Source organism: Dendropsophus ebraccatus, unplaced genomic scaffold (genome assembly GCF_027789765.1).
Source record: "Dendropsophus ebraccatus isolate aDenEbr1 unplaced genomic scaffold, aDenEbr1.pat pat_scaffold_418_ctg1, whole genome shotgun sequence".
Taxonomy (NCBI): Eukaryota; Metazoa; Chordata; class Amphibia; order Anura; family Hylidae; genus Dendropsophus; species Dendropsophus ebraccatus.
Window position 1 is genome coordinate 59929 of NW_027210031.1, and position 23587 is coordinate 83515.

Consider the following 23587-nt stretch of genomic DNA (forward strand, 5'->3'; position numbering starts at 1 on the left):
CAGCGGCCATTCTAAGCTGAAGGTGCCTGCCCTCGTCAGATCGCAGACTGCTACACGGCTTAAGGCCCGGCAAGTACCAGCATGGGAGACTGGCTGGGAATCCCGGGTGCAGCTGGCTTTTTGCCAATGGCAGCTCCAACGGCCCCTTTATCCATCCTCAAAAGGAAGCCTCGCTTTAACAGAGCTCGTCAGCGGCCATTCTAAGCTGAAGGTGCCTGCACTCGTCAGATCGCAGACTGCTACACGGCTTAAGGCCCGGCAAGTACCAGCATGGGAGACTGGCTGGGAATCCCGGGTGCCGCTGGCTTTTTGCCAATGGCAGCTCCAAAAGCCCCTTTATCCATCCTCAAAAGGAAGCCTCGCTTTAGCAGAGCTCGTCAGCGGCCATTCTAAGCTGAAGGTGCCTGCCCTCGTCAGATCGCAGACTGCTACACGGCTTAAGGCCCGGCAAGTACCAGCATGGGAGACTGGCTGGGAATCCCGGGCTCCACTGGCTTTTTGCCAATGGCAGCTCCAACGGCCCCTTTATCCATCCTCAAAAGGAAGCCTCGCTTTAGCAGAGCTCGTCAGCGGCCATTCTAAGCTGAAGGTGCCTGCACTCGTCAGATCGCAGACTGCTACACGGCTTAAGGCCCGGCAAGTACCAGCATGGGAGACTGGCTGGGAATCCCGGGTGCCGCTGGCTTTTTGCCAATGGCAGCTCCAACAGGCCCCTTTATCCATCCTCAAAAGGAAGCCTCGCTTTAGCAGAGCTCGTCAGCGGCCATTCTAAGCTGAAGGTGCCTGCCCTCGTCAGATCGCAGACTGCTACACGGCTTAAGGCCCGGCAAGTACCAGCATGGGAGACTGGCTGGGAATCCCGGGTGCCGCTGGCTTTTTGCCAATGGCAGCTCCAACGGCCCCTTTATCCATCCTCAAAAGGAAGCCTCGCTTTAGCAGAGCTCGTCAGCGGCCATTCTAAGCTGAAGGTGCCTGCCCTCGTCAGATCGCAGACTGCTACACGGCTTAAGGCCCGGCAAGTACCAGCATGGGAGACTGGCTGGGAATCCCGGGTGCAGCTGGCTTTTTGCCAATGGCAGCTCCAACGGCCCCTTTATCCATCCTCAAAAGGAAGCCTCGCTTTAGCAGAGCTCGTCAGCGGCCATTCTAAGCTGAAGGTGCCTGCCCTCGTCAGATCGCAGACTGCTACACGGCTTAAGGCCCGGCAAGTACCAGCATGGGAGACTGGCTGGGAATCCCGGGTGCCGCTGGCTTTTTGCCAATGGCAGCTCCAAAAGTCCCTTTATCCATCCTCAAAAGGAAGCCTCGCTTTAGCAGAGCTCGTCAGCGGCCATTCTAAGCTGAAGGTGCCTGCCCTCGTCAGATCGCAGACTGCTACACGGCTTAAGGCCCGGCAAGTACCAGCATGGGAGACTGGCTGGGAATCCCGGGTGCCGCTGGCTTTTTGCCAATGGCAGCTCCAAAGTCCCTTTATCCATCCTCAAAAGGAAGCCTCGCTTTAGCAGAGCTCGTCAGCGGCCATTCTAAGCTGAAGGTGCCTGCCCTCGTCAGATCGCAGACTGCTACACGGCTTAAGGCCCGGCAAGTACCAGCATGGGAGACTGGCTGGGAATCCCGGGTGCCGTTGGCTTTTTGCCAATGGCAGCTCCAACGGCCGCTTTATCCATCCTCAAAAGGAAGCCTCGCTTTAGCAGAGCTCGTCAGCGGCCATTCTAAGCTGAAGGTGCCTGCCCTCGTCAGATCGCAGACTGCTACACGGCTTAAGGCCCGGCAAGTACCAGCATGGGAGACTGGCTGGGAATCCCGGGTGCCGCTGGCTTTTTGCCAATGGCAGCTCCAACGGCCCCTTTATCCATCCTCAAAAGGAAGCCTCGCTTTAGCAGAGCTCGTCAGCGGCCATTCTAAGCTGAAGGTGCCTGCACTCGTCAGATCGCAGACTGCTACACGGCTTAAGGCCCGGCAAGTACCAGCATGGGAGACTGGCTGGGAATCCCGGGTGCCGCTGGCTTTTTGCCAATGGCAGCTCCAACGGCCCCTTTATCCATCCTCAAAAGGAAGCCTCGCTTTAGCAGAGCTCGTCAGCGGCCATTCTAAGCTGAAGGTGCCTGCCCTCGTCAGATCGCAGACTGCTACACGGCTTAAGGCCCGGCAAGTACCAGCATGGGAGACTGGCTGGGAATCCCGGGTGCCGCTGGCTTTTTGCCAATGGCGGCTCCAAAAGTCCCTTTATCCATCCTCAAAAGGAAGCCTCGCTTTAGCAGAGCTCGTCAGCGGCCATTCTAAGCTGAAGGTGCCTGCCCTCGTCAGATCGCAGACTGCTACACGGCTTAAGGCCCGGCAAGTACCAGCATGGGAGACTGGCTGGGAATCCCGGGTGCCGCTGGCTTTTTGCCAATGGCAGCTCCAAAAGTCCCTTTATCCATCCTCAAAAGGAAGCCTCGCTTTAGCAGAGCTCGTCAGCGGCCATTCTAAGCTGAAGGTGCCTGCCCTCGTCAGATCGCAGACTGCTACACGGCTTAAGGCCCGGCAAGTACCAGCATGGGAGACTGGCTGGGAATCCCGGGTGCCGCTGGCTTTTTGCCAATGGCAGCTCCAACGGCCCCTTTATCCATCCTCAAAAGGAAGCCTCGCTTTAGCAGAGCTCGTCAGCGGCCATTCTAAGCTGAAGGTGCCTGCCCTCGTCAGATCGCAGACTGCTACACGGCTTAAGGCCCGGCAAGTACCAGCATGGGAGACTGGCTGGGAATCCCGGGTGCCGCTGGCTTTTTGCCAATGGCAGCTCCAACAGGCCCCTTTATCCATCCTCAAAAGGAAGCCTCGCTTTAGCAGAGCTCGTCAGCGGCCATTCTAAGCTGAAGGTGCCTGCACTCGTCAGATCGCAGACTGCTACACGGCTTAAGGCCCGGCAAGTACCAGCATGGGAGACTGGCTGGGAATCCCGGGTGCCGCTGGCTTTTTGCCAATGGCAGCTCCAACGGCCCCTTTATCCATCCTCAAAAGGAAGCCTCGCTTTAGCAGAGCTCGTCAGCGGCCATTCTAAGCTGAAGGTGCCTGCCCTCGTCAGATCGCAGACTGCTACACGGCTTAAGGCCCGGCAAGTACCAGCATGGGAGACTGACTGGGAATCCCGGGTGCCGCTGGCTTTTTGCCAATGGCAGCTCCAACGGCCCCTTTATCCATCCTCAAAAGGAAGCCTCGCTTTAGCAGAGCTCGTCAGCGGCCATTCTAAGCTGAAGGTGCCTGCCCTCGTCAGATCGCAGACTGCTACACGGCTTAAGGCCCGGCAAGTACCAGCATGGGAGACTGGCTGGGAATCCCGGGTGCCGCTGGCTTTTTGCCAATGGCAGCTCCAAAAGTCCCTTTATCCATCCTCAAAAGGAAGCCTCGCTTTAGCAGAGCTCGTCAGCGGCCATTCTAAGCTGAAGGTGCCTGCCCTCGTCAGATCGCAGACTGCTACACGGCTTAAGGCCCGGCAAGTACCAGCATGGGAGACTGGCTGGGAATCCCGGGTGCCGCTGGCTTTTTGCCAATGGCAGCTCCAACGTCCCTTTATCCATCCTCAAAAGGAAGCCTCGCTTTAGCAGAGCTCGTCAGCGGCCATTCTAAGCTGAAGGTGCCTGCCCTCGTCAGATCGCAGACTGCTACACGGCTTAAGGCCCGGCAAGTACCAGCATGGGAGACTGGCTGGGAATCCCGGGTGCCGCTGGCTTTTGCCAATGGCAGCTCCAACGGCCCCTTTATCCATCCTCAAAAGGAAGCCTCGCTTTAGCAGAGCTCGTCAGCGGCCATTCTAAGCTGAAGGTGCCTGCCCTCGTCAGATCGCAGACTGCTACACGGCTTAAGGCCCGGCAAGTACCAGCATGGGAGACTGGCTGGGAATCCCGGGTGCCGCTGGCTTTTTGCCAATGACAGCTCCAACGGCCCCTTTATCCATCCTCAAAAGGAAGCCTCGCTTTAGCAGAGCTCGTCAGCGGCCATTCTAAGCTGAAGGTGCCTGCCCTCGTCAGATCGCAGACTGCTACACGGCTTAAGGCCCGGCAAGTACCAGCATGGGAGACTGGCTGGGAATCCCGGGTGCCGCTGGCTTTTTGCCAATGGCTGCTCCAACGGCCCCTTTATCCATCCTCAAAAGGAAGCCTCGCTTTAGCAGAGCTCGTCAGCGGCCATTCTAAGCTGAAGGTGCCTGCCCTCGTCAGATCGCAGACTGCTACACGGCTTAAGGCCCGTCAAGTACCAGCATGGGAGACTGGCTGGGAATCCCGGGTGCCGCTGGCTTTTTGCCAATGGCAGCTCCAAACGGCCCCTTTATCCATCCTCAAAAGGAAGCCTCGCTTTAGCAGAGCTCGTCAGCGGCCATTCTAAGCTGAAGGTGCCTGCCCTCGTCAGATCGCAGACTGCTACAGGGCTTAAGGCCCGGCAAGTACCAGCATGGGAGACTGGCTGGGAATCCCGGGTGCCGCTGGCTTTTTGCCAATGGCAGCTCCAAAAGTCCCTTTATCCATCCTCAAAAGGAAGCCTCGCTTTAGCAGAGCTCGTCAGCGGCCATTCTAAGCTGAAGGTGCCTGCCCTCGTCAGATCGCAGACTGCTACATGGCTTAAGGCCCGGCAAGTACCAGCATGGGAGACTGGCTGGGAATCCCGGGTGCCGCTGGCTTTTTGCCAATGGCAGCTCCAATCGGCCCCTTTATCCATCCTCAAAAGGAAGCCTCGCTTTAGCAGAGCTCGTCAGCGGCCATTCTAAGCTGAAGGTGCCTGCCCTCGTCAGATCGCAGACTGCTACATGGCTTAAGGCCCGGCAAGTACCAGCATGGGAGACTGGCTGGGAATCCCGGGTGCCGCTGGCTTTTTGCCAATGGCAGCTCCAACGGCCCCTTTATCCATCCTCAAAAGGAAGCCTCGCTTTAGCAGAGCTCGTCAGCGGCCATTCTAAGCTGAAGGTGCCTGCCCTCGTCAGATCGCAGACTGCTACACGGCTTAAGGCCCGGCAAGTACCAGCATGGGAGACTGGCTGGGAATCCCGGGTGCCGCTGGCTTTTTGCCAATGGCAGCTCCAACGGCCCCTTTATCCATCCTCAAAAGGAAGCCTCGCTTTAGCAGAGCTCGTCAGCGGCCATTCTAAGCTGAAGGTGCCTGCCCTCGTCAGATCGCAGACTGCTACACGGCTTAAGGCCCGGCAAGTACCAGCATGGGAGACTGGCTGGGAATCCTGGGTGCCGCTGGCTTCTTGCCAATGGCAGCTCCAACGGCCCCTTTATCCATCCTCAAAAGGAAGCCTCGCTTTAGCAGAGCTCGTCAGCGGCCATTCTAAGCTGAAGGTGCCTGCCCTCGTCAGATCGCAGACTGCTACACGGCTTAAGGCCCGGCAAGTACCAGCATTGGAGACTGGCTGGGAATCCCGGGTGCCGCTGGCTTTTTGCCAATGGCAGCTCCAACGGCCCCTTTATCCATCCTCAAAAGGAAGCCTCGCTTTAGCAGAGCTCGTCAGCGGCCATTCTAAGCTGAAGGTGCCTGCCCTCGTCAGATCGCAGACTGCTACACGGCTTAAGGCCCGGCAAGTACCAGCATGGGAGACTGGCTGGGAATCCCGGGTGCCGCTGGCTTTTTGCCAATGGCAGCTCCAACGGCCCCTTTATCCATCCTCAAAAGGAAGCCTCGCTTTAGCAGAGCTCGTCAGCGGCCATTCTAAGCTGAAGGTGCCTGCCCTCGTCAGATCGCAGACTGCTACACGGCTTAAGGCCCGGCAAGTACCAGCATGGGAGACTGGCTGGGAATCCCGGGTGCCGCTGGCTTTTTGCCAATGGCAGCTCCAACGGCCCCTTTATCCATCCTCAAAAGGAAGCCTCGCTTTAGCAGAGCTCGTCAGCGGCCATTCTAAGCTGAAGGTGCCTGCCCTCGTCAGATCGCAGACTGCTACACGGCTTAAGGCCCGGCAAGTACCAGCATGGGAGACTGGCTGGGAATCCCGGGTGCCGCTGGCTTTTTGCCAATGGCAGCTCCAACGGCCCCTTTATCCATCCTCAAAAGGAAGCCTCGCTTTAGCAGAGCTCGTCAGCGGCCATTCTAAGCTGAAGGTGCCTGCCCTCGTCAGATCGCAGACTGCTACACGGCTTAAGGCCCGGCAAGTACCAGCATGGGAGACTGGCTGGGAATCCCGGGTGCCGCTGGCTTTTTGCCAATGGCAGCTCCAACGGCCCCTTTATCCATCCTCAAAAGGAAGCCTCGCTTTAGCAGAGCTCGTCAGCGGCCATTCTAAGCTGAAGGTGCCTGCCCTCGTCAGATCGCAGACTGCTACACGGCTTAAGGCCCGGCAAGTACCAGCATGGGAGACTGGCTGGGAATCCCGGGTGCCGCTGGCTTTTTGCCAATGGCCCCTTTATCCATCCTCAAAAGGAAGCCTCGCTTTAGCAGAGCTCGTCAGCGGCCATTCTAAGCTGAAGGTGCCTGCCCTCGTCAGATCGCAGACTGCTACACGGCTTAAGGCCCGGCAAGTACCAGCATGGGAGACTGGCTGGGAATCCCGGGTGCCGCTGGCTTTTTGCCAATGGCAGCTCCAACGGCCCCTTTATCCATCCTCAAAAGGAAGCCTCGCTTTAGCAGAGCTCGTCAGCGGCCATTCTAAGCTGAAGGTGCCTGCCCTCGTCAGATCGCAGACTGCTACACGGCTTAAGGCCCGGCAAGTACCAGCATGGGAGACTGGCTGGGAATCCCGGGTGCCGCTGGCTTTTTGCCAATGGCAGCTCCAACGGCCCCTTTATCCATCCTCAAAAGGAAGCCTCGCTTTAGCAGAGCTCGTCAGCGGCCATTCTAAGCTGAAGGTGCCTGCCCTCGTCAGATCGCAGACTGCTACACGGCTTAAGGCCCGGCAAGTACCAGCATGGGAGACTGGCTGGGAATCCCGGGTGCCGCTGGCTTTTTGCCAATGGCAGCTCCAACGGCCCCTTTATCCATCCTCAAAAGGAAGCCTCGCTTTAGCAGAGCTCGTCAGCGGCCATTCTAAGCTGAAGGTGCCTGCCCTCGTCAGATCGCAGACTGCTACACGGCTTAAGGCCCGGCAAGTACCAGCATGGGAGACTGGCTGGGAATCCCGGGTGCCGCTGGCTTTTTGCCAATGGCAGCTCCAACGGCCCCTTTATCCATCCTCAAAAGGAAGCCTCGCTTTAGCAGAGCTCGTCAGCGGCCATTCTAAGCTGAAGGTGCCTGCCCTCGTCAGATCGCAGACTGCTACACGGCTTAAGGCCCGGCAAGTACCAGCATGGGAGACTGGCTGGGAATCCCGGGTGCCGCTGGCTTTTTGCCAATGGCAGCTCCAACGGCCCCTTTATCCATCCTCAAAAGGAAGCCTCGCTTTAGCAGAGCTCGTCAGCGGCCATTCTAAGCTGAAGGTGCCTGCCCTCGTCAGATCGCAGACTGCTACACGGCTTAAGGCCCGGCAAGTACCAGCATGGGAGACTGGCTGGGAATCCCGGGTGCCGCTGGCTTTTTGCCAATGGCAGCTCCAACGGCCCCTTTATCCATCCTCAAAAGGAAGCCTCGCTTTAGCAGAGCTCGTCAGCGGCCATTCTAAGCTGAAGGTGCCTGCCCTCGTCAGATCGCAGACTGCTACACGGCTTAAGGCCCGGCAAGTACCAGCATGGGAGACTGGCTGGGAATCCCGGGTGCCGCTGGCTTTTTGCCAATGGCAGCTCCAACGGCCCCTTTATCCATCCTCAAAAGGAAGCCTCGCTTTAGCAGAGCTCGTCAGCGGCCATTCTAAGCTGAAGGTGCCTGCCCTCGTCAGATCGCAGACTGCTACACGGCTTAAGGCCCGGCAAGTACCAGCATGGGAGACTGGCTGGGAATCCCGGGTGCCGCTGGCTTTTTGCCAATGGCAGCTCCAACGGCCCCTTTATCCATCCTCAAAAGGAAGCCTCGCTTTAGCAGAGCTCGTCAGCGGCCATTCTAAGCTGAAGGTGCCTGCCCTCGTCAGATCGCAGACTGCTACACGGCTTAAGGCCCGGCAAGTACCAGCATGGGAGACTGGCTGGGAATCCCGGGTGCCGCTGGCTTTTTGCCAATGGCAGCTCCAACGGCCCCTTTATCCATCCTCAAAAGGAAGCCTCGCTTTAGCAGAGCTCGTCAGCGGCCATTCTAAGCTGAAGGTGCCTGCCCTCGTCAGATCGCAGACTGCTACACGGCTTAAGGCCCGGCAAGTACCAGCATGGGAGACTGGCTGGGAATCCCGGGTGCCGCTGGCTTTTTGCCAATGGCAGCTCCAACGGCCCCTTTATCCATCCTCAAAAGGAAGCCTCGCTTTAGCAGAGCTCGTCAGCGGCCATTCTAAGCTGAAGGTGCCTGCCCTCGTCAGATCGCAGACTGCTACACGGCTTAAGGCCCGGCAAGTACCAGCATGGGAGACTGGCTGGGAATCCCGGGTGCCGCTGGCTTTTTGCCAATGGCAGCTCCAACGGCCCCTTTATCCATCCTCAAAAGGAAGCCTCGCTTTAGCAGAGCTCGTCAGCGGCCATTCTAAGCTGAAGGTGCCTGCCCTCGTCAGATCGCAGACTGCTACACGGCTTAAGGCCCGGCAAGTACCAGCATGGGAGACTGGCTGGGAATCCCGGGTGCCGCTGGCTTTTTGCCAATGGCAGCTCCAACGGCCCCTTTATCCATCCTCAAAAGGAAGCCTCGCTTTAGCAGAGCTCGTCAGCGGCCATTCTAAGCTGAAGGTGCCTGCCCTCGTCAGATCGCAGACTGCTACACGGCTTAAGGCCCGGCAAGTACCAGCATGGGAGACTGGCTGGGAATCCCGGGTGCCGCTGGCTTTTTGCCAATGGCAGCTCCAACGGCCCCTTTATCCATCCTCAAAAGGAAGCCTCGCTTTAGCAGAGCTCGTCAGCGGCCATTCTAAGCTGAAGGTGCCTGCCCTCGTCAGATCGCAGACTGCTACACGGCTTAAGGCCCGGCAAGTACCAGCATGGGAGACTGGCTGGGAATCCCGGGTGCTGCTGGCTTTTTGCCAACGGCCCCTTTATCCATCCTCAAAAGGAAGCCTCGCTTTAGCAGAGCTCGTCAGCGGCCATTCTAAGCTGAAGGTGCCTGCCCTCATCAGATCGCAGACTGCTACACGGCTTAAGGCCCGGCAAGTACCAGCATGGGAGACTGGCTGGGAATCCCGGGTGCCGCTGGCTTTTTGCCAATGGCAGCTCCAACGGCCCCTTTATCCATCCTCAAAAGGAAGCCTCGCTTTAGCAGAGCTCGTCAGCGGCCATTCTAAGCTGAAGGTGCCTGCCCTCGTCAGATCGCAGACTGCTACACGGCTTAAGGCCCGGCAAGTACCAGCATGGGAGACTGGCTGGGAATCCCGGGTGCCGCTGGCTTTTTGCCAATGGCAGCTCCAACGGCCCCTTTATCCATCCTCAAAAGGAAGCCTCGCTTTAGCAGAGCTCGTCAGCGGCCATTCTAAGCTGAAGGTGCCTGCCCTCGTCAGATCGCAGACTGCTACACGGCTTAAGGCCCGGCAAGTACCAGCATGGGAGACTGGCTGGGAATCCCGGGTGCCGCTGGCTTTTTGCCAATGGCAGCTCCAACGGCCCCTTTATCCATCCTCAAAAGGAAGCCTCGCTTTAGCAGAGCTCGTCAGCGGCCATTCTAAGCTGAAGGTGCCTGCCCTCGTCAGATCGCAGACTGCTACACGGCTTAAGGCCCGGCAAGTACCAGCATGGGAGACTGGCTGGGAATCCCGGGTGCCGCTGGCTTTTTGCCAATGGCAGCTCCAACGGCCCCTTTATCCATCCTCAAAAGGAAGCCTCGCTTTAGCAGAGCTCGTCAGCGGCCATTCTAAGCTGAAGGTGCCTGCCCTCGTCAGATCGCAGACTGCTACACGGCTTAAGGCCCGGCAAGTACCAGCATGGGAGACTGGCTGGGAATCCCGGGTGCCGCTGGCTTTTTGCCAATGGCAGCTCCAACGGCCCCTTTATCCATCCTCAAAAGGAAGCCTCGCTTTAGCAGAGCTCGTCAGCGGCCATTCTAAGCTGAAGGTGCCTGCCCTCGTCAGATCGCAGACTGCTACACGGCTTAAGGCCCGGCAAGTACCAGCATGGGAGACTGGCTGGGAATCCCGGGTGCCGCTGGCTTTTTGCCAATGGCAGCTCCAACGGCCCCTTTATCCATCCTCAAAAGGAAGCCTCGCTTTAGCAGAGCTCGTCAGCGGCCATTCTAAGCTGAAGGTGCCTGCCCTCGTCAGATCGCAGACTGCTACACGGCTTAAGGCCCGGCAAGTACCAGCATGGGAGACTGGCTGGGAATCCCGGGTGCCGCTGGCTTTTTGCCAATGGCAGCTCCAACGGCCCCTTTATCCATCCTCAAAAGGAAGCCTCGCTTTAGCAGAGCTCGTCAGCGGCCATTCTAAGCTGAAGGTGCCTGCCCTCGTCAGATCGCAGACTGCTACACGGCTTAAGGCCCGGCAAGTACCAGCATGGGAGACTGGCTGGGAATCCCGGGTGCCGCTGGCTTTTTGCCAATGGCAGCTCCAACGGCCCCTTTATCCATCCTCAAAAGGAAGCCTCGCTTTAGCAGAGCTCGTCAGCGGCCATTCTAAGCTGAAGGTGCCTGCCCTCGTCAGATCGCAGACTGCTACACGGCTTAAGGCCCGGCAAGTACCAGCATGGGAGACTGGCTGGGAATCCCGGGTGCCGCTGGCTTTTTGCCAATGGCAGCTCCAACGGCCCCTTTATCCATCCTCAAAAGGAAGCCTCGCTTTAGCAGAGCTCGTCAGCGGCCATTCTAAGCTGAAGGTGCCTGCCCTCGTCAGATCGCAGACTGCTACACGGCTTAAGGCCCGGCAAGTACCAGCATGGGAGACTGGCTGGGAATCCCGGGTGCCGCTGGCTTTTTGCCAATGGCAGCTCCAACGGCCCCTTTATCCATCCTCAAAAGGAAGCCTCGCTTTAGCAGAGCTCGTCAGCGGCCATTCTAAGCTGAAGGTGCCTGCCCTCGTCAGATCGCAGACTGCTACACGGCTTAAGGCCCGGCAAGTACCAGCATGGGAGACTGGCTGGGAATCCCGGGTGCCGCTGGCTTTTTGCCAAGGGCCCCTTTATCCATCCTCAAAAGGAAGCCTCGCTTTAGCAGAGCTCGTCAGCGGCCATTCTAAGCTGAAGGTGCCTGCTCTCGTCAGATCGCAGACTGCTACACGGCTTAAGGCCCGTCAAGTACCAGCATGGGAGACTGGCTGGGAATCCCGGGTGCCGCTGGCTTTTTGCCAATGGCAGCTCCAACGGCCCCTTTATCCATCCTCAAAAGGAAGCCTCGCTTTAGCAGAGCTCGTCAGCGGCCATTCTAAGCTGAAGGTGCCTGCCCTCGTCAGATCGCAGACTGCTACACGGCTTAAGGCCCGGCAAGTACCAGCATGGGAGACTGGCTGGGAATCCCGGGTGCCGCTGGCTTTTTGCCAATGGCAGCTCCAACGGCCCCTTTATCCATCCTCAAAAGGAAGCCTCGCTTTAGCAGAGCTCGTCAGCGGCCATTCTAAGCTGAAGGTGCCTGCCCTCGTCAGATCGCAGACTGCTACACGGCTTAAGGCCCGGCAAGTACCAGCATGGGAGACTGGCTGGGAATCCCGGGTGCCGCTGGCTTTTTGCCAATGGCAGCTCCAACGGCCCCTTTATCCATCCTCAAAAGGAAGCCTCGCTTTAGCAGAGCTCGTCAGCGGCCATTCTAAGCTGAAGGTGCCTGCCCTCGTCAGATCGCAGACTGCTACACGGCTTAAGGCCCGGCAAGTACCAGCATGGGAGACTGGCTGGGAATCCCGGGTGCCGCTGGCTTTTTGCCAATGGCAGCTCCAACGGCCCCTTTATCCATCCTCAAAAGGAAGCCTCGCTTTAGCAGAGCTCGTCAGCGGCCATTCTAAGCTGAAGGTGCCTGCCCTCGTCAGATCGCAGACTGCTACACGGCTTAAGGCCCGGCAAGTACCAGCATGGGAGACTGGCTGGGAATCCCGGGTGCCGCTGGCTTTTTGCCAATGGCAGCTCCAACGGCCCCTTTATCCATCCTCAAAAGGAAGCCTCGCTTTAGCAGAGCTCGTCAGCGGCCATTCTAAGCTGAAGGTGCCTGCCCTCGTCAGATCGCAGACTGCTACACGGCTTAAGGCCCGGCAAGTACCAGCATGGGAGACTGGCTGGGAATCCCGGGTGCCGCTGGCTTTTTGCCAATGGCAGCTCCAACGGCCCCTTTATCCATCCTCAAAAGGAAGCCTCGCTTTAGCAGAGCTCGTCAGCGGCCATTCTAAGCTGAAGGTGCCTGCCCTCGTCAGATCGCAGACTGCTACACGGCTTAAGGCCCGGCAAGTACCAGCATGGGAGACTGGCTGGGAATCCCGGGTGCCGCTGGCTTTTTGCCAATGGCAGCTCCAACGGCCCCTTTATCCATCCTCAAAAGGAAGCCTCGCTTTAGCAGAGCTCGTCAGCGGCCATTCTAAGCTGAAGGTGCCTGCCCTCGTCAGATCGCAGACTGCTACACGGCTTAAGGCCCGGCAAGTACCAGCATGGGAGACTGGCTGGGAATCCCGGGTGCCGCTGGCTTTTTGCCAATGGCAGCTCCAACGGCCCCTTTATCCATCCTCAAAAGGAAGCCTCGCTTTAGCAGAGCTCGTCAGCGGCCATTCTAAGCTGAAGGTGCCTGCCCTCGTCAGATCGCAGACTGCTACACGGCTTAAGGCCCGGCAAGTACCAGCATGGGAGACTGGCTGGGAATCCCGGGTGCCGCTGGCTTTTTGCCAATGGCAGCTCCAACGGCCCCTTTATCCATCCTCAAAAGGAAGCCTCGCTTTAGCAGAGCTCGTCAGCGGCCATTCTAAGCTGAAGGTGCCTGCCCTCGTCAGATCGCAGACTGCTACACGGCTTAAGGCCCGGCAAGTACCAGCATGGGAGACTGGCTGGGAATCCCGGGTGCCGCTGGCTTTTTGCCAATGGCAGCTCCAACGGCCCCTTTATCCATCCTCAAAAGGAAGCCTCGCTTTAGCAGAGCTCGTCAGCGGCCATTCTAAGCTGAAGGTGCCTGCCCTCGTCAGATCGCAGACTGCTACACGGCTTAAGGCCCGGCAAGTACCAGCATGGGAGACTGGCTGGGAATCCCGGGTGCCGCTGGCTTTTTGCCAATGGCAGCTCCAACGGCCCCTTTATCCATCCTCAAAAGGAAGCCTCGCTTTAGCAGAGCTCGTCAGCGGCCATTCTAAGCTGAAGGTGCCTGCCCTCGTCAGATCGCAGACTGCTACACGGCTTAAGGCCCGGCAAGTACCAGCATGGGAGACTGGCTGGGAATCCCGGGTGCCGCTGGCTTTTTGCCAATGGCAGCTCCAACGGCCCCTTTATCCATCCTCAAAAGGAAGCCTCGCTTTAGCAGAGCTCGTCAGCGGCCATTCTAAGCTGAAGGTGCCTGCCCTCGTCAGATCGCAGACTGCTACACGGCTTAAGGCCCGGCAAGTACCAGCATGGGAGACTGGCTGGGAATCCCGGGTGCCGCTGGCTTTTTGCCAATGGCAGCTCCAACGGCCCCTTTATCCATCCTCAAAAGGAAGCCTCGCTTTAGCAGAGCTCGTCAGCGGCCATTCTAAGCTGAAGGTGCCTGCCCTCGTCAGATCGCAGACTGCTACACGGCTTAAGGCCCGGCAAGTACCAGCATGGGAGACTGGCTGGGAATCCCGGGTGCCGCTGGCTTTTTGCCAATGGCAGCTCCAACGGCCCCTTTATCCATCCTCAAAAGGAAGCCTCGCTTTAGCAGAGCTCGTCAGCGGCCATTCTAAGCTGAAGGTGCCTGCCCTCGTCAGATCGCAGACTGCTACACGGCTTAAGGCCCGGCAAGTACCAGCATGGGAGACTGGCTGGGAATCCCGGGTGCCGCTGGCTTTTTGCCAATGGCAGCTCCAACGGCCCCTTTATCCATCCTCAAAAGGAAGCCTCGCTTTAGCAGAGCTCGTCAGCGGCCATTCTAAGCTGAAGGTGCCTGCCCTCGTCAGATCGCAGACTGCTACACGGCTTAAGGCCCGGCAAGTACCAGCATGGGAGACTGGCTGGGAATCCCGGGTGCCGCTGGCTTTTTGCCAATGGCAGCTCCAACGGCCCCTTAATCCATCCTCAAAAGGAAGCCTCGCTTTAGCAGAGCTCGTCAGCGGCCATTCTAAGCTGAAGGTGCCTGCCCTCGTCAGATCGCAGACTGCTACACGGCTTAAGGCCCGGCAAGTACCAGCATGGGAGACTGGCTGGGAATCCCGGGTGCCGCTGGCTTTTTGCCAATGGCAGCTCCAACGGCCCCTTTATCCATCCTCAAAAGGAAGCCTCGCTTTAGCAGAGCTCGTCAGCGGCCATTCTAAGCTGAAGGTGCCTGCCCTCGTCAGATCGCAGACTGCTACACGGCTTAAGGCCCGGCAAGTACCAGCATGGGAGACTGGCTGGGAATCCCGGGTGCCGCTGGCTTTTTGCCAATGGCAGCTCCAACGGCCCCTTTATCCATCCTCAAAAGGAAGCCTCGCTTTAGCAGAGCTCGTCAGCGGCCATTCTAAGCTGAAGGTGCCTGCCCTCGTCAGATCGCAGACTGCTACACGGCTTAAGGCCCGGCAAGTACCAGCATGGTAGACTGGCTGGGAATCCCGGGTGCCGCTGGCTTTTTGCCAATGGCAGCTCCAACGGCCCCTTTATCCATCCTCAAAAGGAAGCCTCGCTTTAGCAGAGCTCGTCAGCGGCCATTCTAAGCTGAAGGTGCCTGCCCTCGTCAGATCGCAGACTGCTACACGGCTTAAGGCCCGGCAAGTACCAGCATGGGAGACTGGCTGGGAATCCCGGGTGCCGCTGGCTTTTTGCCAATGGCAGCTCCAACGGCCCCTTTATCCATCCTCAAAAGGAAGCCTCGCTTTAGCAGAGCTCGTCAGCGGCCATTCTAAGCTGAAGGTGCCTGCCCTCGTCAGATCGCAGACTGCTACACGGCTTAAGGCCCGGCAAGTACCAGCATGGGAGACTGGCTGGGAATCCCGGGTGCCGCTGGCTTTTTGCCAATGGCAGCTCCAACGGCCCCTTTATCCATCCTCAAAAGGAAGCCTCGCTTTAGCAGAGCTCGTCAGCGGCCATTCTAAGCTGAAGGTGCCTGCCCTCGTCAGATCGCAGACTGCTACACGGCTTAAGGCCCGGCAAGTACCAGCATGGGAGACTGGCTGGGAATCCCGGGTGCCGCTGGCTTTTTGCCAATGGCAGCTCCAACGGCCCCTTTATCCATCCTCAAAAGGAAGCCTCGCTTTAGCAGAGCTCGTCAGCGGCCATTCTAAGCTGAAGGTGCCTGCCCTCGTCAGATCGCAGACTGCTACACGGCTTAAGGCCCGGCAAGTACCAGCATGGGAGACTGGCTGGGAATCCCGGGTGCCGCTGGCTTTTTGCCAATGGCAGCTCCAACGGCCCCTTTATCCATCCTCAAAAGGAAGCCTCGCTTTAGCAGAGCTCGTCAGCGGCCATTCTAAGCTGAAGGTGCCTGCCCTCGTCAGATCGCAGACTGCTACACGGCTTAAGGCCCGGCAAGTACCAGCATGGGAGACTGGCTGGGAATCCCGGGTGCCGCTGGCTTTTTGCCAATGGCAGCTCCAAAGGCCCCTTTATCCATCCTCAAAAGGAAGCCTCGCTTTAGCAGAGCTCGTCAGCGGCCATTCTAAGCTGAAGGTGCCTGCCCTCGTCAGATCGCAGACTGCTACACGGCTTAAGGCCCGGCAAGTACCAGCATGGGAGACTGGCTGGGAATCCCGGGTGCCGCTGGCTTTTTGCCAATGGCAGCTCCAACGGCCCCTTTATCCATCCTCAAAAGGAAGCCTCGCTTTAGCAGAGCTCGTCAGCGGCCATTCTAAGCTGAAGGTGCCTGCCCTCGTCAGATCGCAGACTGCTACACGGCTTAAGGCCCGGCAAGTACCAGCATGGGAGACTGGCTGGGAATCCCGGGTGCCGCTGGCTTTTTGCCAATGGCAGCTCCAAAGGCCCCTTTATCCATCCTCAAAAGGAAGCCTCGCTTTAGCAGAGCTCGTCAGCGGCCATTCTAAGCTGAAGGTGCCTGCCCTCGTCAGATCGCAGACTGCTACACGGCTTAAGGCCCGGCAAGTACCAGCATGGGAGACTGGCTGGGAATCCCGGGTGCCGCTGGCTTTTTGCCAATGGCAGCTCCAACGGCCCCTTTATCCATCCTCAAAAGGAAGCCTCGCTTTAGCAGAGCTCGTCAGCGGCCATTCTAAGCTGAAGGTGCCTGCCCTCGTCAGATCGCAGACTGCTACACGGCTTAAGGCCCGGCAAGTACCAGCATGGGAGACTGGCTGGGAATCCCGGGTGCCGCTGGCTTTTTGCCAATGGCAGCTCCAACGGCCCCTTTATCCATCCTCAAAAGGAAGCCTCGCTTTAGCAGAGCTCGTCAGCGGCCATTCTAAGCTGAAGGTGCCTGCCCTCGTCAGATCGCAGACTGCTACACGGCTTAAGGCCCGGCAAGTACCAGCATGGGAGACTGGCTGGGAATCCCGGGTGCCGCTGGCTTTTTGCCAATGGCAGCTCCAACGGCCCCTTTATCCATCCTCAAAAGGAAGCCTCGCTTTAGCAGAGCTCGTCAGCGGCCATTCTAAGCTGAAGGTGCCTGCCCTCGTCAGATCGCAGACTGCTACACGGCTTAAGGCCCGGCAAGTACCAGCATGGGAGACTGGCTGGGAATCCCGGGTGCCGCTGGCTTTTTGCCAATGGCAGCTCCAACGGCCCCTTTATCCATCCTCAAAAGGAAGCCTCGCTTTAGCAGAGCTCGTCAGCGGCCATTCTAAGCTGAAGGTGCCTGCCCTCGTCAGATCGCAGACTGCTACACGGCTTAAGGCCCGGCAAGTACCAGCATGGGAGACTGGCTGGGAATCCCGGGTGCCGCTGGCTTTTTGCCAATGGCAGCTCCAACGGCCCCTTTATCCATCCTCAAAAGGAAGCCTCGCTTTAGCAGAGCTCGTCAGCGGCCATTCTAAGCTGAAGGTGCCTGCCCTCGTCAGATCGCAGACTGCTACACGGCTTAAGGCCCGGCAAGTACCAGCATGGGAGACTGGCTGGGAATCCCGGGTGCCGCTGGCTTTTTGCCAATGGCAGCTCCAACGGCCCCTTTATCCATCCTCAAAAGGAAGCCTCGCTTTAGCAGAGCTCGTCAGCGGCCATTCTAAGCTGAAGGTGCCTGCCCTCGTCAGATCGCAGACTGCTACACGGCTTAAGGCCCGGCAAGTACCAGCATGGGAGACTGGCTGGGAATCCCGGGTGCCGCTGGCTTTTTGCCAATGGCAGCTCCAACGGCCCCTTTATCCATCCTCAAAAGGAAGCCTCGCTTTAGCAGAGCTCGTCAGCGGCCATTCTAAGCTGAAGGTGCCTGCCCTCGTCAGATCGCAGACTGCTACACGGCTTAAGGCCCGGCAAGTACCAGCATGGGAGACTGGCTGGGAATCCCGGGTGCCGCTGGCTTTTTGCCAATGGCAGCTCCAACGGCCCCTTTATCCATCCTCAAAAGGAAGCCTCGCTTTAGCAGAGCTCGTCAGCGGCCATTCTAAGCTGAAGGTGCCTGCCCTCGTCAGATCGCAGACTGCTACACGGCCTAAGGCCCGGCAAGTACCAGCATGGGAGACTGGCTGGGAATCCCGGGTGCCGCTGGCTTTTTGCCAATGGCAGCTCCAACGGCCCCTTTATCCATCCTCAAAAGGAAGCCTCGCTTTAGCAGAGCTCGTCAGCGGCCATTCTAAGCTGAAGGTGCCTGCCCTCGTCAGATCGCAGACTGCTACACGGCTTAAGGCCCGGCAAGTACCAGCATGGGAGACTGGCTGGGAATCCCGGGTGCCGCTGGCTTTTTGCCAATGGCAGCTCCAACGGCCCCTTTATCCATCCTCAAAAGGAAGCCTCGCTTTAGCAGAGCTCGTCAGCGGCCATTCTAAGCTGAAGGTGCCTGCCCTCGTCAGATCGCAGACTGCTACACGGCTTAAGGCCCGGCAAGTACCAGCATGGGAGACTGGCTGGGAATCCCGGGTGCCGCTGGCTTTTTGCCAATGGCAGCTCCAACGGCCCCTTTATCCATCCTCAAAAGGAAGCCTCGCTTTAGCAGAGCTCGTCAGCGGCCATTCTAAGCTGAAGGTGCCTGCCCTCGTCAGATCGCAGACTGCTACACGGCTTAAGGCCCGGCAAGTACCAGCATGGGAGACTGGCTGGGAATCCCGGGTGCCGCTGGCTTTTTGCCAATGGCAGCTCCAACGGCCCCTTTATCCATCCTCAAAAGGAAGCCTCGCTTTAGCAGAGCTCGTCAGCGGCCATTCTAAGCTGAAGGTGCCTGCCCTCGTCAGATCGCAGACTGCTACACGGCTTAAGGCCCGGCAAGTACCAGCATGGGAGACTGGCTGGGAATCCCGGGTGCCGCTGGCTTTTTGCCAATGGCAGCTCCAACGGCCCCTTTATCCATCCTCAAAAGGAAGCCTCGCTTTAGCAGAGCTCGTCAGCGGCCATTCTAAGCTGAAGGTGCCTGCCCTCGTCAGATCGCAGACTGCTACACGGCTTAAGGCCCGGCAAGTACCAGCATGGGAGACTGGCTGGGAATCCCGGGTGCCGCTGGCTTTTTGCCAATGGCAGCTCCAACGGCCCCTTTATCCATCCTCAAAAGGAAGCCTCGCTTTAGCAGAGCTCGTCAGCGGCCATTCTAAGCTGAAGGTGCCTGCCCTCGTCAGATCGCAGACTGCTACACGGCTTAAGGCCCGGCAAGTACCAGCATGGGAGACTGGCTGGGAATCCCGGGTGCCGCTGGCTTTTTGCCAATGGCAGCTCCAACGGCCCCTTTATCCATCCTCAAAAGGAAGCCTCGCTTTAGCAGAGCTCGTCAGCGGCCATTCTAAGCTGAAGGTGCCTGCCCTCGTCAGATCGCAGACTGCTACACGGCTTAAGGCCCGGCAAGTACCAGCATGGGAGACTGGCTGGGAATCCCGGGTGCCGCTGGCTTTTTGCCAATGGCAGCTCCAACGGCCCCTTTATCCATCCTCAAAAGGAAGCCTCGCTTTAGCAGAGCTCGTCAGCGGCCATTCTAAGCTGAAGGTGCCTGCCCTCGTCAGATCGCAGACTGCTACACGGCTTAAGGCCCGGCAAGTACCAGCATGGGAGACTGGCTGGGAATCCCGGGTGCCGCTGGCTTTTTGCCAATGGCAGCTCCAACGGCCCCTTTATCCATCCTCAAAAGGAAGCCTCGCTTTAGCAGAGCTCGTCAGCGGCCATTCTAAGCTGAAGGTGCCTGCCCTCGTCAGATCGCAGACTGCTACACGGCTTAAGGCCCGGCAAGTACCAGCATGGGAGACTGGCTGGGAATCCCGGGTGCCGCTGGCTTTTTGCCAATGGCAGCTCCAACGGCCCCTTTATCCATCCTCAAAAGGAAGCCTCGCTTTAGCAGAGCTCGTCAGCGGCCATTCTAAGCTGAAGGTGCCTGCCCTCGTCAGATCGCAGACTGCTACACGGCTTAAGGCCCGGCAAGTACCAGCATGGGAGACTGGCTGGGAATCCCGGGTGCCGCTGGCTTTTTGCCAATGGCAGCTCCAACGGCCCCTTTATCCATCCTCAAAAGGAAGCCTCGCTTTAGCAGAGCTCGTCAGCGGCCATTCTAAGCTGAAGGTGCCTGCCCTCGTCAGATCGCAGACTGCTACACGGCTTAAGGCCCGGCAAGTACCAGCATGGGAGACTGGCTGGGAATCCCGGGTGCCGCTGGCTTTTTGCCAATGGCAGCTCCAACGGCCCCTTTATCCATCCTCAAAAGGAAGCCTCGCTTTAGCAGAGCTCGTCAGCGGCCATTCTAAGCTGAAGGTGCCTGCCCTCGTCAGATCGCAGACTGCTACACGGCTTAAGGCCCGGCAAGTACCAGCATGGGAGACTGGCTGGGAATCCCGGGTGCCGCTGGCTTTTTGCCAATGGCAGCTCCAACGGCCCCTTTATCCATCCTCAAAAGGAAGCCTCGCTTTAGCAGAGCTCGTCAGCGGCCATTCTAAGCTGAAGGTGCCTGCCCTCGTCAGATCGCAGACTGCTACACGGCTTAAGGCCCGGCAAGTACCAGCATGGGAGACTGGCTGGGAATCCCGGGTGCCGCTGGCTTTTTGCCAATGGCAGCTCCAACGGCCCCTTTATCCATCCTCAAAAGGAAGCCTCGCTTTAGCAGAGCTCGTCAGCGGCCATTCTAAGCTGAAGGTGCCTGCCCTCGTCAGATCGCAGACTGCTACACGGCTTAAGGCCCGGCAAGTACCAGCATGGGAGACTGGCTGGGAATCCCGGGTGCCGCTGGCTTTTTGCCAATGGCAGCTCCAACGGCCCCTTTATCCATCCTCAAAAGGAAGCCTCGCTTTAGCAGAGCTCGTCAGCGGCCATTCTAAGCTGAAGGTGCCTGCCCTCGTCAGATCGCAGACTGCTACACGGCTTAAGGCCCGGCAAGTACCAGCATGGGAGACTGGCTGGGAATCCCGGGTGCCGCTGGCTTTTTGCCAATGGCAGCTCCAACGGCCCCTTTATCCATCCTCAAAAGGAAGCCTCGCTTTAGCAGAGCTCGTCAGCGGCCATTCTAAGCTGAAGGTGCCTGCCCTCGTCAGATCGCAGACTGCTACACGGCTTAAGGCCCGGCAAGTACCAGCATGGGAGACTGGCTGGGAATCCCGGGTGCCGCTGGCTTTTTGCCAATGGCAGCTCCAACGGCCCCTTTATCCATCCTCAAAAGGAAGCCTCGCTTTAGCAGAGCTCGTCAGCGGCCATTCTAAGCTGAAGGTGCCTGCCCTCGTCAGATCGCAGACTGCTACACGGCTTAAGGCCCGGCAAGTACCAGCATGGGAGACTGGCTGGGAATCCCGGGTGCCGCTGGCTTTTTGCCAATGGCAGCTCCAACGGCCCCTTTATCCATCCTCAAAAGGAAGCCTCGCTTTAGCAGAGCTCGTCAGCGGCCATTCTAAGCTGAAGGTGCCTGCCCTCGTCAGATCGCAGACTGCTACACGGCTTAAGGCCCGGCAAGTACCAGCATGGGAGACTGGCTGGGAATCCCGGGTGCCGCTGGCTTTTTGCCAATGGCAGCTCCAACGGCCCCTTTATCCATCCTCAAAAGGAAGCCTCGCTTTAGCAGAGCTCGTCAGCGGCCATTCTAAGCTGAAGGTGCCTGCCCTCGTCAGATCGCAGACTGCTACACGGCTTAAGGCCCGGCAAGTACCAGCATGGGAGACTGGCTGGGAATCCCGGGTGCCGCTGGCTTTTTGCCAATGGCAGCTCCAACGGCCCCTTTATCCATCCTCAAAAGGAAGCCTCGCTTTAGCAGAGCTCGTCAGCGGCCATTCTAAGCTGAAGGTGCCTGCCCTCGTCAGATCGCAGACTGCTACACGGCTTAAGGCCCGGCAAGTACCAGCATGGGAGACTGGCTGGGAATCCCGGGTGCCGCTGGCTTTTTGCCAATGGCAGCTCCAACGGCCCCTTTATCCATCCTCAAAAGGAAGCCTCGCTTTAGCAGAGCTCGTCAGCGGCCATTCTAAGCTGAAGGTGCCTGCCCTCGTCAGATCGCAGACTGCTACACGGCTTAAGGCCCGGCAAGTACCAGCATGGGAGACTGGCTGGGAATCCCGGGTGCCGCTGGCTTTTTGCCAATGGCAGCTCCAACGGCCCCTTTATCCATCCTCAAAAGGAAGCCTCGCTTTAGCAGAGCTCGTCAGCGGCCATTCTAAGCTGAAGGTGCCTGCCCTCGTCAGATCGCAGACTGCTACACGGCCTAAGGCCCGGCAAGTACCAGCATGGGAGACTGGCTGGGAATCCCGGGTGCCGCTGGCTTTTTGCCAATGGCAGCTCCAATGGCCCCTTTATCCATCCTCAAAAGGAAGCCTCGCTTTAGCAGAGCTCGTCAGCGGCCATTCTAAGCTGAAGGTGCCTGCCCTCGTCAGATCGCAGACTGCTACACGGCTTAAGGCCCGGCAAGTACCAGCATGGGAGACTGGCTGGGAATCCCGGGTGCCGCTGGCTTTTTGCCAATGGCAGCTCCAACGGCCCCTTTATCCATCCTCAAAAGGAAGCCTCGCTTTAGCAGAGCTCGTCAGCGGCCATTCTAAGCTGAAGGTGCCTGCCCTCGTCAGATCGCAGACTGCTACACGGCTTAAGGCCCGGCAAGTACCAGCATGGGAGACTGGCTGGGAATCCCGGGTGCCGCTGGCTTTTTGCCAATGGCAGCTCCAACGGCCCCTTTATCCATCCTCAAAAGGAAGCCTCGCTTTAGCAGAGCTCGTCAGCGGCCATTCTAAGCTGAAGGTGCCTGCCCTCGTCAGATCGCAGACTGCTACACGGCTTAAGGCCCGGCAAGTACCAGCATGGGAGACTGGCTGGGAATCCCGGGTGCCGCTGGCTTTTTGCCAATGGCAGCTCCAACGGCCCCTTTATCCATCCTCAAAAGGAAGCCTCGCTTTAGCAGAGCTCGTCAGCGGCCATTCTAAGCTGAAGGTGCCTGCCCTCGTCAGATCGCAGACTGCTACACGGCTTAAGGCCCGGCAAGTACCAGCATGGGAGACTGGCTGGGAATCCCGGGTGCCGCTGGCTTTTTGCCAATGGCAGCTCCAACGGCCCCTTTATCCATCCTCAAAAGGAAGCCTCGCTTTAGCAGAGCTCGTCAGCGGCCATTCTAAGCTGAAGGTGCCTGCCCTCGTCAGATCGCAGACTGCTACACGGCTTAAGGCCCGGCAAGTACCAGCATGGGAGACTGGCTGGGAATCCCGGGTGCCGCTGGCTTTTTGCCAATGGCAGCTCCAACGGCCCCTTTATCCATCCTCAAAAGGAAGCCTCGCTTTAGCAGAGCTCGTCAGCGGCCATTCTAAGCTGAAGGTGCCTGCCCTCGTCAGATCGCAGACTGCTACACGGCTTAAGGCCCGGCAAGTACCAGCATGGGAGACTGGCTGGGAATCCCGGGTGCCGCTGGCTTTTTGCCAATGGCAGCTCCAACGGCCCCTTTATCCATCCTCAAAAGGAAGCCTCGCTTTAGCAGAGCTCGTCAGCGGCCATTCTAAGCTGAAGGTGCCTGCCCTCGTCAGATCGCAGACTGCTACACGGCTTAAGGCCCGGCAAGTACCAGCATGGGAGACTGGCTGGGAATCCCGGGTGCCGCTGGCTTTTTGCCAATGGCAGCTCCAACGGCCCCTTTATCCATCCTCAAAAGGAAGCCTCGCTTTAGCAGAGCTCGTCAGCGGCCATTCTAAGCTGAAGGTGCCTGCCCTCGTCAGATCGCAGACTGCTACACGGCTTAAGGCCCGGCAAGTACCAGCATGGGAGACTGGCTGGGAATCCCGGGTGCCGCTGGCTTTTTGCCAATGGCAGCTCCAACGGCCCCTTTATCCATCCTCAAAAGGAAGCCTCGCTTTAGCAGAGCTCGTCAGCGGCCATTCTAAGCTGAAGGTGCCTGCCCTCGTCAGATCGCAGACTGCTACACGGCTTAAGGCCCGGCAAGTACCAGCATGGGAGACTGGCTGGGAATCCCGGGTGCCGCTGGCTTTTTGCCAATGGCAGCTCCAACGGCCCCTTTATCCATCCTCAAAAGGAAGCCTCGCTTTAGCAGAGCT

The 23587-nt window shown here is 58.5% G+C and overlaps 111 pseudogenes; all 111 read left to right on the forward strand.

The window, feature by feature from the left end:
• The first annotated feature begins 187 nt into the window (after positions 1–187).
• LOC138776169 (5S ribosomal RNA) lies at positions 188–307 on the forward strand (annotated as a pseudogene).
• A 258-nt stretch (positions 308–565) lies between these two features.
• On the forward strand, positions 566–685 carry LOC138776181 (5S ribosomal RNA; annotated as a pseudogene).
• A 70-nt stretch (positions 686–755) lies between these two features.
• Positions 756–875, forward strand: LOC138776217 (5S ribosomal RNA; annotated as a pseudogene).
• A 258-nt stretch (positions 876–1133) lies between these two features.
• Positions 1134–1253, forward strand: LOC138776218 (5S ribosomal RNA; annotated as a pseudogene).
• Positions 1254–1322: 69 nt separating this feature from the next.
• Positions 1323–1442, forward strand: LOC138776219 (5S ribosomal RNA; annotated as a pseudogene).
• Positions 1443–1699: 257 nt separating this feature from the next.
• Positions 1700–1819, forward strand: LOC138776220 (5S ribosomal RNA; annotated as a pseudogene).
• Positions 1820–1888: 69 nt separating this feature from the next.
• LOC138776193 (5S ribosomal RNA) lies at positions 1889–2008 on the forward strand (annotated as a pseudogene).
• A 69-nt stretch (positions 2009–2077) lies between these two features.
• On the forward strand, positions 2078–2197 carry LOC138776221 (5S ribosomal RNA; annotated as a pseudogene).
• Positions 2198–2266: 69 nt separating this feature from the next.
• LOC138776222 (5S ribosomal RNA) lies at positions 2267–2386 on the forward strand (annotated as a pseudogene).
• Positions 2387–2455: 69 nt separating this feature from the next.
• Positions 2456–2575, forward strand: LOC138776223 (5S ribosomal RNA; annotated as a pseudogene).
• Positions 2576–2644: 69 nt separating this feature from the next.
• On the forward strand, positions 2645–2764 carry LOC138776224 (5S ribosomal RNA; annotated as a pseudogene).
• Positions 2765–2834: 70 nt separating this feature from the next.
• LOC138776204 (5S ribosomal RNA) lies at positions 2835–2954 on the forward strand (annotated as a pseudogene).
• A 69-nt stretch (positions 2955–3023) lies between these two features.
• Positions 3024–3143, forward strand: LOC138776239 (5S ribosomal RNA; annotated as a pseudogene).
• A 69-nt stretch (positions 3144–3212) lies between these two features.
• Positions 3213–3332, forward strand: LOC138776226 (5S ribosomal RNA; annotated as a pseudogene).
• Positions 3333–3401: 69 nt separating this feature from the next.
• Positions 3402–3521, forward strand: LOC138776228 (5S ribosomal RNA; annotated as a pseudogene).
• Positions 3522–3589: 68 nt separating this feature from the next.
• LOC138776229 (5S ribosomal RNA) lies at positions 3590–3709 on the forward strand (annotated as a pseudogene).
• Positions 3710–3777: 68 nt separating this feature from the next.
• On the forward strand, positions 3778–3897 carry LOC138776230 (5S ribosomal RNA; annotated as a pseudogene).
• A 69-nt stretch (positions 3898–3966) lies between these two features.
• On the forward strand, positions 3967–4086 carry LOC138776232 (5S ribosomal RNA; annotated as a pseudogene).
• Positions 4087–4913: 827 nt separating this feature from the next.
• LOC138776233 (5S ribosomal RNA) lies at positions 4914–5033 on the forward strand (annotated as a pseudogene).
• A 447-nt stretch (positions 5034–5480) lies between these two features.
• LOC138776234 (5S ribosomal RNA) lies at positions 5481–5600 on the forward strand (annotated as a pseudogene).
• Positions 5601–5669: 69 nt separating this feature from the next.
• On the forward strand, positions 5670–5789 carry LOC138776235 (5S ribosomal RNA; annotated as a pseudogene).
• A 69-nt stretch (positions 5790–5858) lies between these two features.
• LOC138776236 (5S ribosomal RNA) lies at positions 5859–5978 on the forward strand (annotated as a pseudogene).
• Positions 5979–6047: 69 nt separating this feature from the next.
• On the forward strand, positions 6048–6167 carry LOC138776237 (5S ribosomal RNA; annotated as a pseudogene).
• Positions 6168–6236: 69 nt separating this feature from the next.
• LOC138776238 (5S ribosomal RNA) lies at positions 6237–6356 on the forward strand (annotated as a pseudogene).
• Positions 6357–6413: 57 nt separating this feature from the next.
• On the forward strand, positions 6414–6533 carry LOC138776240 (5S ribosomal RNA; annotated as a pseudogene).
• Positions 6534–6602: 69 nt separating this feature from the next.
• On the forward strand, positions 6603–6722 carry LOC138776241 (5S ribosomal RNA; annotated as a pseudogene).
• Positions 6723–6791: 69 nt separating this feature from the next.
• Positions 6792–6911, forward strand: LOC138776242 (5S ribosomal RNA; annotated as a pseudogene).
• A 69-nt stretch (positions 6912–6980) lies between these two features.
• Positions 6981–7100, forward strand: LOC138776243 (5S ribosomal RNA; annotated as a pseudogene).
• Positions 7101–7169: 69 nt separating this feature from the next.
• On the forward strand, positions 7170–7289 carry LOC138776244 (5S ribosomal RNA; annotated as a pseudogene).
• A 69-nt stretch (positions 7290–7358) lies between these two features.
• LOC138776246 (5S ribosomal RNA) lies at positions 7359–7478 on the forward strand (annotated as a pseudogene).
• Positions 7479–7547: 69 nt separating this feature from the next.
• Positions 7548–7667, forward strand: LOC138776247 (5S ribosomal RNA; annotated as a pseudogene).
• Positions 7668–7736: 69 nt separating this feature from the next.
• Positions 7737–7856, forward strand: LOC138776248 (5S ribosomal RNA; annotated as a pseudogene).
• Positions 7857–7925: 69 nt separating this feature from the next.
• On the forward strand, positions 7926–8045 carry LOC138776249 (5S ribosomal RNA; annotated as a pseudogene).
• A 69-nt stretch (positions 8046–8114) lies between these two features.
• On the forward strand, positions 8115–8234 carry LOC138776250 (5S ribosomal RNA; annotated as a pseudogene).
• Positions 8235–8303: 69 nt separating this feature from the next.
• LOC138776253 (5S ribosomal RNA) lies at positions 8304–8423 on the forward strand (annotated as a pseudogene).
• Positions 8424–8492: 69 nt separating this feature from the next.
• On the forward strand, positions 8493–8612 carry LOC138776254 (5S ribosomal RNA; annotated as a pseudogene).
• Positions 8613–8681: 69 nt separating this feature from the next.
• On the forward strand, positions 8682–8801 carry LOC138776255 (5S ribosomal RNA; annotated as a pseudogene).
• Positions 8802–9047: 246 nt separating this feature from the next.
• Positions 9048–9167, forward strand: LOC138776008 (5S ribosomal RNA; annotated as a pseudogene).
• A 69-nt stretch (positions 9168–9236) lies between these two features.
• Positions 9237–9356, forward strand: LOC138776256 (5S ribosomal RNA; annotated as a pseudogene).
• Positions 9357–9425: 69 nt separating this feature from the next.
• Positions 9426–9545, forward strand: LOC138776257 (5S ribosomal RNA; annotated as a pseudogene).
• A 69-nt stretch (positions 9546–9614) lies between these two features.
• On the forward strand, positions 9615–9734 carry LOC138776258 (5S ribosomal RNA; annotated as a pseudogene).
• A 69-nt stretch (positions 9735–9803) lies between these two features.
• LOC138776259 (5S ribosomal RNA) lies at positions 9804–9923 on the forward strand (annotated as a pseudogene).
• A 69-nt stretch (positions 9924–9992) lies between these two features.
• Positions 9993–10112, forward strand: LOC138776260 (5S ribosomal RNA; annotated as a pseudogene).
• A 69-nt stretch (positions 10113–10181) lies between these two features.
• On the forward strand, positions 10182–10301 carry LOC138776261 (5S ribosomal RNA; annotated as a pseudogene).
• Positions 10302–10370: 69 nt separating this feature from the next.
• On the forward strand, positions 10371–10490 carry LOC138776262 (5S ribosomal RNA; annotated as a pseudogene).
• A 69-nt stretch (positions 10491–10559) lies between these two features.
• Positions 10560–10679, forward strand: LOC138776265 (5S ribosomal RNA; annotated as a pseudogene).
• A 69-nt stretch (positions 10680–10748) lies between these two features.
• Positions 10749–10868, forward strand: LOC138776266 (5S ribosomal RNA; annotated as a pseudogene).
• Positions 10869–10937: 69 nt separating this feature from the next.
• On the forward strand, positions 10938–11057 carry LOC138776267 (5S ribosomal RNA; annotated as a pseudogene).
• Positions 11058–11114: 57 nt separating this feature from the next.
• On the forward strand, positions 11115–11234 carry LOC138776365 (5S ribosomal RNA; annotated as a pseudogene).
• Positions 11235–11303: 69 nt separating this feature from the next.
• On the forward strand, positions 11304–11423 carry LOC138776268 (5S ribosomal RNA; annotated as a pseudogene).
• Positions 11424–11492: 69 nt separating this feature from the next.
• On the forward strand, positions 11493–11612 carry LOC138776269 (5S ribosomal RNA; annotated as a pseudogene).
• A 69-nt stretch (positions 11613–11681) lies between these two features.
• On the forward strand, positions 11682–11801 carry LOC138776270 (5S ribosomal RNA; annotated as a pseudogene).
• A 69-nt stretch (positions 11802–11870) lies between these two features.
• Positions 11871–11990, forward strand: LOC138776271 (5S ribosomal RNA; annotated as a pseudogene).
• Positions 11991–12059: 69 nt separating this feature from the next.
• Positions 12060–12179, forward strand: LOC138776272 (5S ribosomal RNA; annotated as a pseudogene).
• A 69-nt stretch (positions 12180–12248) lies between these two features.
• Positions 12249–12368, forward strand: LOC138776273 (5S ribosomal RNA; annotated as a pseudogene).
• A 69-nt stretch (positions 12369–12437) lies between these two features.
• LOC138776274 (5S ribosomal RNA) lies at positions 12438–12557 on the forward strand (annotated as a pseudogene).
• A 69-nt stretch (positions 12558–12626) lies between these two features.
• Positions 12627–12746, forward strand: LOC138776276 (5S ribosomal RNA; annotated as a pseudogene).
• Positions 12747–12815: 69 nt separating this feature from the next.
• On the forward strand, positions 12816–12935 carry LOC138776277 (5S ribosomal RNA; annotated as a pseudogene).
• A 69-nt stretch (positions 12936–13004) lies between these two features.
• Positions 13005–13124, forward strand: LOC138776278 (5S ribosomal RNA; annotated as a pseudogene).
• A 69-nt stretch (positions 13125–13193) lies between these two features.
• Positions 13194–13313, forward strand: LOC138776280 (5S ribosomal RNA; annotated as a pseudogene).
• A 69-nt stretch (positions 13314–13382) lies between these two features.
• LOC138776281 (5S ribosomal RNA) lies at positions 13383–13502 on the forward strand (annotated as a pseudogene).
• A 69-nt stretch (positions 13503–13571) lies between these two features.
• Positions 13572–13691, forward strand: LOC138776282 (5S ribosomal RNA; annotated as a pseudogene).
• A 69-nt stretch (positions 13692–13760) lies between these two features.
• LOC138776283 (5S ribosomal RNA) lies at positions 13761–13880 on the forward strand (annotated as a pseudogene).
• A 69-nt stretch (positions 13881–13949) lies between these two features.
• LOC138776284 (5S ribosomal RNA) lies at positions 13950–14069 on the forward strand (annotated as a pseudogene).
• Positions 14070–14138: 69 nt separating this feature from the next.
• On the forward strand, positions 14139–14258 carry LOC138776285 (5S ribosomal RNA; annotated as a pseudogene).
• Positions 14259–14327: 69 nt separating this feature from the next.
• On the forward strand, positions 14328–14447 carry LOC138776286 (5S ribosomal RNA; annotated as a pseudogene).
• Positions 14448–14705: 258 nt separating this feature from the next.
• Positions 14706–14825, forward strand: LOC138776288 (5S ribosomal RNA; annotated as a pseudogene).
• A 69-nt stretch (positions 14826–14894) lies between these two features.
• Positions 14895–15014, forward strand: LOC138776289 (5S ribosomal RNA; annotated as a pseudogene).
• A 69-nt stretch (positions 15015–15083) lies between these two features.
• On the forward strand, positions 15084–15203 carry LOC138776291 (5S ribosomal RNA; annotated as a pseudogene).
• A 69-nt stretch (positions 15204–15272) lies between these two features.
• LOC138776292 (5S ribosomal RNA) lies at positions 15273–15392 on the forward strand (annotated as a pseudogene).
• A 69-nt stretch (positions 15393–15461) lies between these two features.
• On the forward strand, positions 15462–15581 carry LOC138776293 (5S ribosomal RNA; annotated as a pseudogene).
• A 69-nt stretch (positions 15582–15650) lies between these two features.
• Positions 15651–15770, forward strand: LOC138776294 (5S ribosomal RNA; annotated as a pseudogene).
• Positions 15771–15839: 69 nt separating this feature from the next.
• On the forward strand, positions 15840–15959 carry LOC138776295 (5S ribosomal RNA; annotated as a pseudogene).
• A 69-nt stretch (positions 15960–16028) lies between these two features.
• LOC138776296 (5S ribosomal RNA) lies at positions 16029–16148 on the forward strand (annotated as a pseudogene).
• Positions 16149–16217: 69 nt separating this feature from the next.
• LOC138776297 (5S ribosomal RNA) lies at positions 16218–16337 on the forward strand (annotated as a pseudogene).
• A 69-nt stretch (positions 16338–16406) lies between these two features.
• LOC138776298 (5S ribosomal RNA) lies at positions 16407–16526 on the forward strand (annotated as a pseudogene).
• A 69-nt stretch (positions 16527–16595) lies between these two features.
• On the forward strand, positions 16596–16715 carry LOC138776300 (5S ribosomal RNA; annotated as a pseudogene).
• A 69-nt stretch (positions 16716–16784) lies between these two features.
• LOC138776301 (5S ribosomal RNA) lies at positions 16785–16904 on the forward strand (annotated as a pseudogene).
• Positions 16905–16973: 69 nt separating this feature from the next.
• LOC138776302 (5S ribosomal RNA) lies at positions 16974–17093 on the forward strand (annotated as a pseudogene).
• A 69-nt stretch (positions 17094–17162) lies between these two features.
• LOC138776303 (5S ribosomal RNA) lies at positions 17163–17282 on the forward strand (annotated as a pseudogene).
• Positions 17283–17351: 69 nt separating this feature from the next.
• Positions 17352–17471, forward strand: LOC138776304 (5S ribosomal RNA; annotated as a pseudogene).
• A 258-nt stretch (positions 17472–17729) lies between these two features.
• LOC138776305 (5S ribosomal RNA) lies at positions 17730–17849 on the forward strand (annotated as a pseudogene).
• A 69-nt stretch (positions 17850–17918) lies between these two features.
• LOC138776307 (5S ribosomal RNA) lies at positions 17919–18038 on the forward strand (annotated as a pseudogene).
• Positions 18039–18107: 69 nt separating this feature from the next.
• On the forward strand, positions 18108–18227 carry LOC138776308 (5S ribosomal RNA; annotated as a pseudogene).
• Positions 18228–18296: 69 nt separating this feature from the next.
• On the forward strand, positions 18297–18416 carry LOC138776309 (5S ribosomal RNA; annotated as a pseudogene).
• A 69-nt stretch (positions 18417–18485) lies between these two features.
• On the forward strand, positions 18486–18605 carry LOC138776310 (5S ribosomal RNA; annotated as a pseudogene).
• A 69-nt stretch (positions 18606–18674) lies between these two features.
• LOC138776312 (5S ribosomal RNA) lies at positions 18675–18794 on the forward strand (annotated as a pseudogene).
• A 69-nt stretch (positions 18795–18863) lies between these two features.
• On the forward strand, positions 18864–18983 carry LOC138776313 (5S ribosomal RNA; annotated as a pseudogene).
• Positions 18984–19052: 69 nt separating this feature from the next.
• On the forward strand, positions 19053–19172 carry LOC138776314 (5S ribosomal RNA; annotated as a pseudogene).
• A 69-nt stretch (positions 19173–19241) lies between these two features.
• Positions 19242–19361, forward strand: LOC138776315 (5S ribosomal RNA; annotated as a pseudogene).
• Positions 19362–19430: 69 nt separating this feature from the next.
• On the forward strand, positions 19431–19550 carry LOC138776316 (5S ribosomal RNA; annotated as a pseudogene).
• Positions 19551–19619: 69 nt separating this feature from the next.
• LOC138776317 (5S ribosomal RNA) lies at positions 19620–19739 on the forward strand (annotated as a pseudogene).
• Positions 19740–19808: 69 nt separating this feature from the next.
• LOC138776318 (5S ribosomal RNA) lies at positions 19809–19928 on the forward strand (annotated as a pseudogene).
• Positions 19929–19997: 69 nt separating this feature from the next.
• On the forward strand, positions 19998–20117 carry LOC138776319 (5S ribosomal RNA; annotated as a pseudogene).
• Positions 20118–20186: 69 nt separating this feature from the next.
• On the forward strand, positions 20187–20306 carry LOC138776320 (5S ribosomal RNA; annotated as a pseudogene).
• Positions 20307–20375: 69 nt separating this feature from the next.
• LOC138776321 (5S ribosomal RNA) lies at positions 20376–20495 on the forward strand (annotated as a pseudogene).
• A 69-nt stretch (positions 20496–20564) lies between these two features.
• LOC138776324 (5S ribosomal RNA) lies at positions 20565–20684 on the forward strand (annotated as a pseudogene).
• A 69-nt stretch (positions 20685–20753) lies between these two features.
• On the forward strand, positions 20754–20873 carry LOC138776325 (5S ribosomal RNA; annotated as a pseudogene).
• A 69-nt stretch (positions 20874–20942) lies between these two features.
• LOC138776326 (5S ribosomal RNA) lies at positions 20943–21062 on the forward strand (annotated as a pseudogene).
• A 69-nt stretch (positions 21063–21131) lies between these two features.
• LOC138776327 (5S ribosomal RNA) lies at positions 21132–21251 on the forward strand (annotated as a pseudogene).
• Positions 21252–21320: 69 nt separating this feature from the next.
• Positions 21321–21440, forward strand: LOC138776328 (5S ribosomal RNA; annotated as a pseudogene).
• A 69-nt stretch (positions 21441–21509) lies between these two features.
• LOC138776329 (5S ribosomal RNA) lies at positions 21510–21629 on the forward strand (annotated as a pseudogene).
• A 258-nt stretch (positions 21630–21887) lies between these two features.
• Positions 21888–22007, forward strand: LOC138776330 (5S ribosomal RNA; annotated as a pseudogene).
• A 69-nt stretch (positions 22008–22076) lies between these two features.
• LOC138776331 (5S ribosomal RNA) lies at positions 22077–22196 on the forward strand (annotated as a pseudogene).
• A 69-nt stretch (positions 22197–22265) lies between these two features.
• On the forward strand, positions 22266–22385 carry LOC138776332 (5S ribosomal RNA; annotated as a pseudogene).
• Positions 22386–22454: 69 nt separating this feature from the next.
• Positions 22455–22574, forward strand: LOC138776334 (5S ribosomal RNA; annotated as a pseudogene).
• A 69-nt stretch (positions 22575–22643) lies between these two features.
• LOC138776336 (5S ribosomal RNA) lies at positions 22644–22763 on the forward strand (annotated as a pseudogene).
• Positions 22764–22832: 69 nt separating this feature from the next.
• On the forward strand, positions 22833–22952 carry LOC138776337 (5S ribosomal RNA; annotated as a pseudogene).
• Positions 22953–23021: 69 nt separating this feature from the next.
• On the forward strand, positions 23022–23141 carry LOC138776338 (5S ribosomal RNA; annotated as a pseudogene).
• A 69-nt stretch (positions 23142–23210) lies between these two features.
• LOC138776339 (5S ribosomal RNA) lies at positions 23211–23330 on the forward strand (annotated as a pseudogene).
• Positions 23331–23399: 69 nt separating this feature from the next.
• Positions 23400–23519, forward strand: LOC138776340 (5S ribosomal RNA; annotated as a pseudogene).
• The last annotated feature ends 68 nt before the right edge of the window (positions 23520–23587 follow it).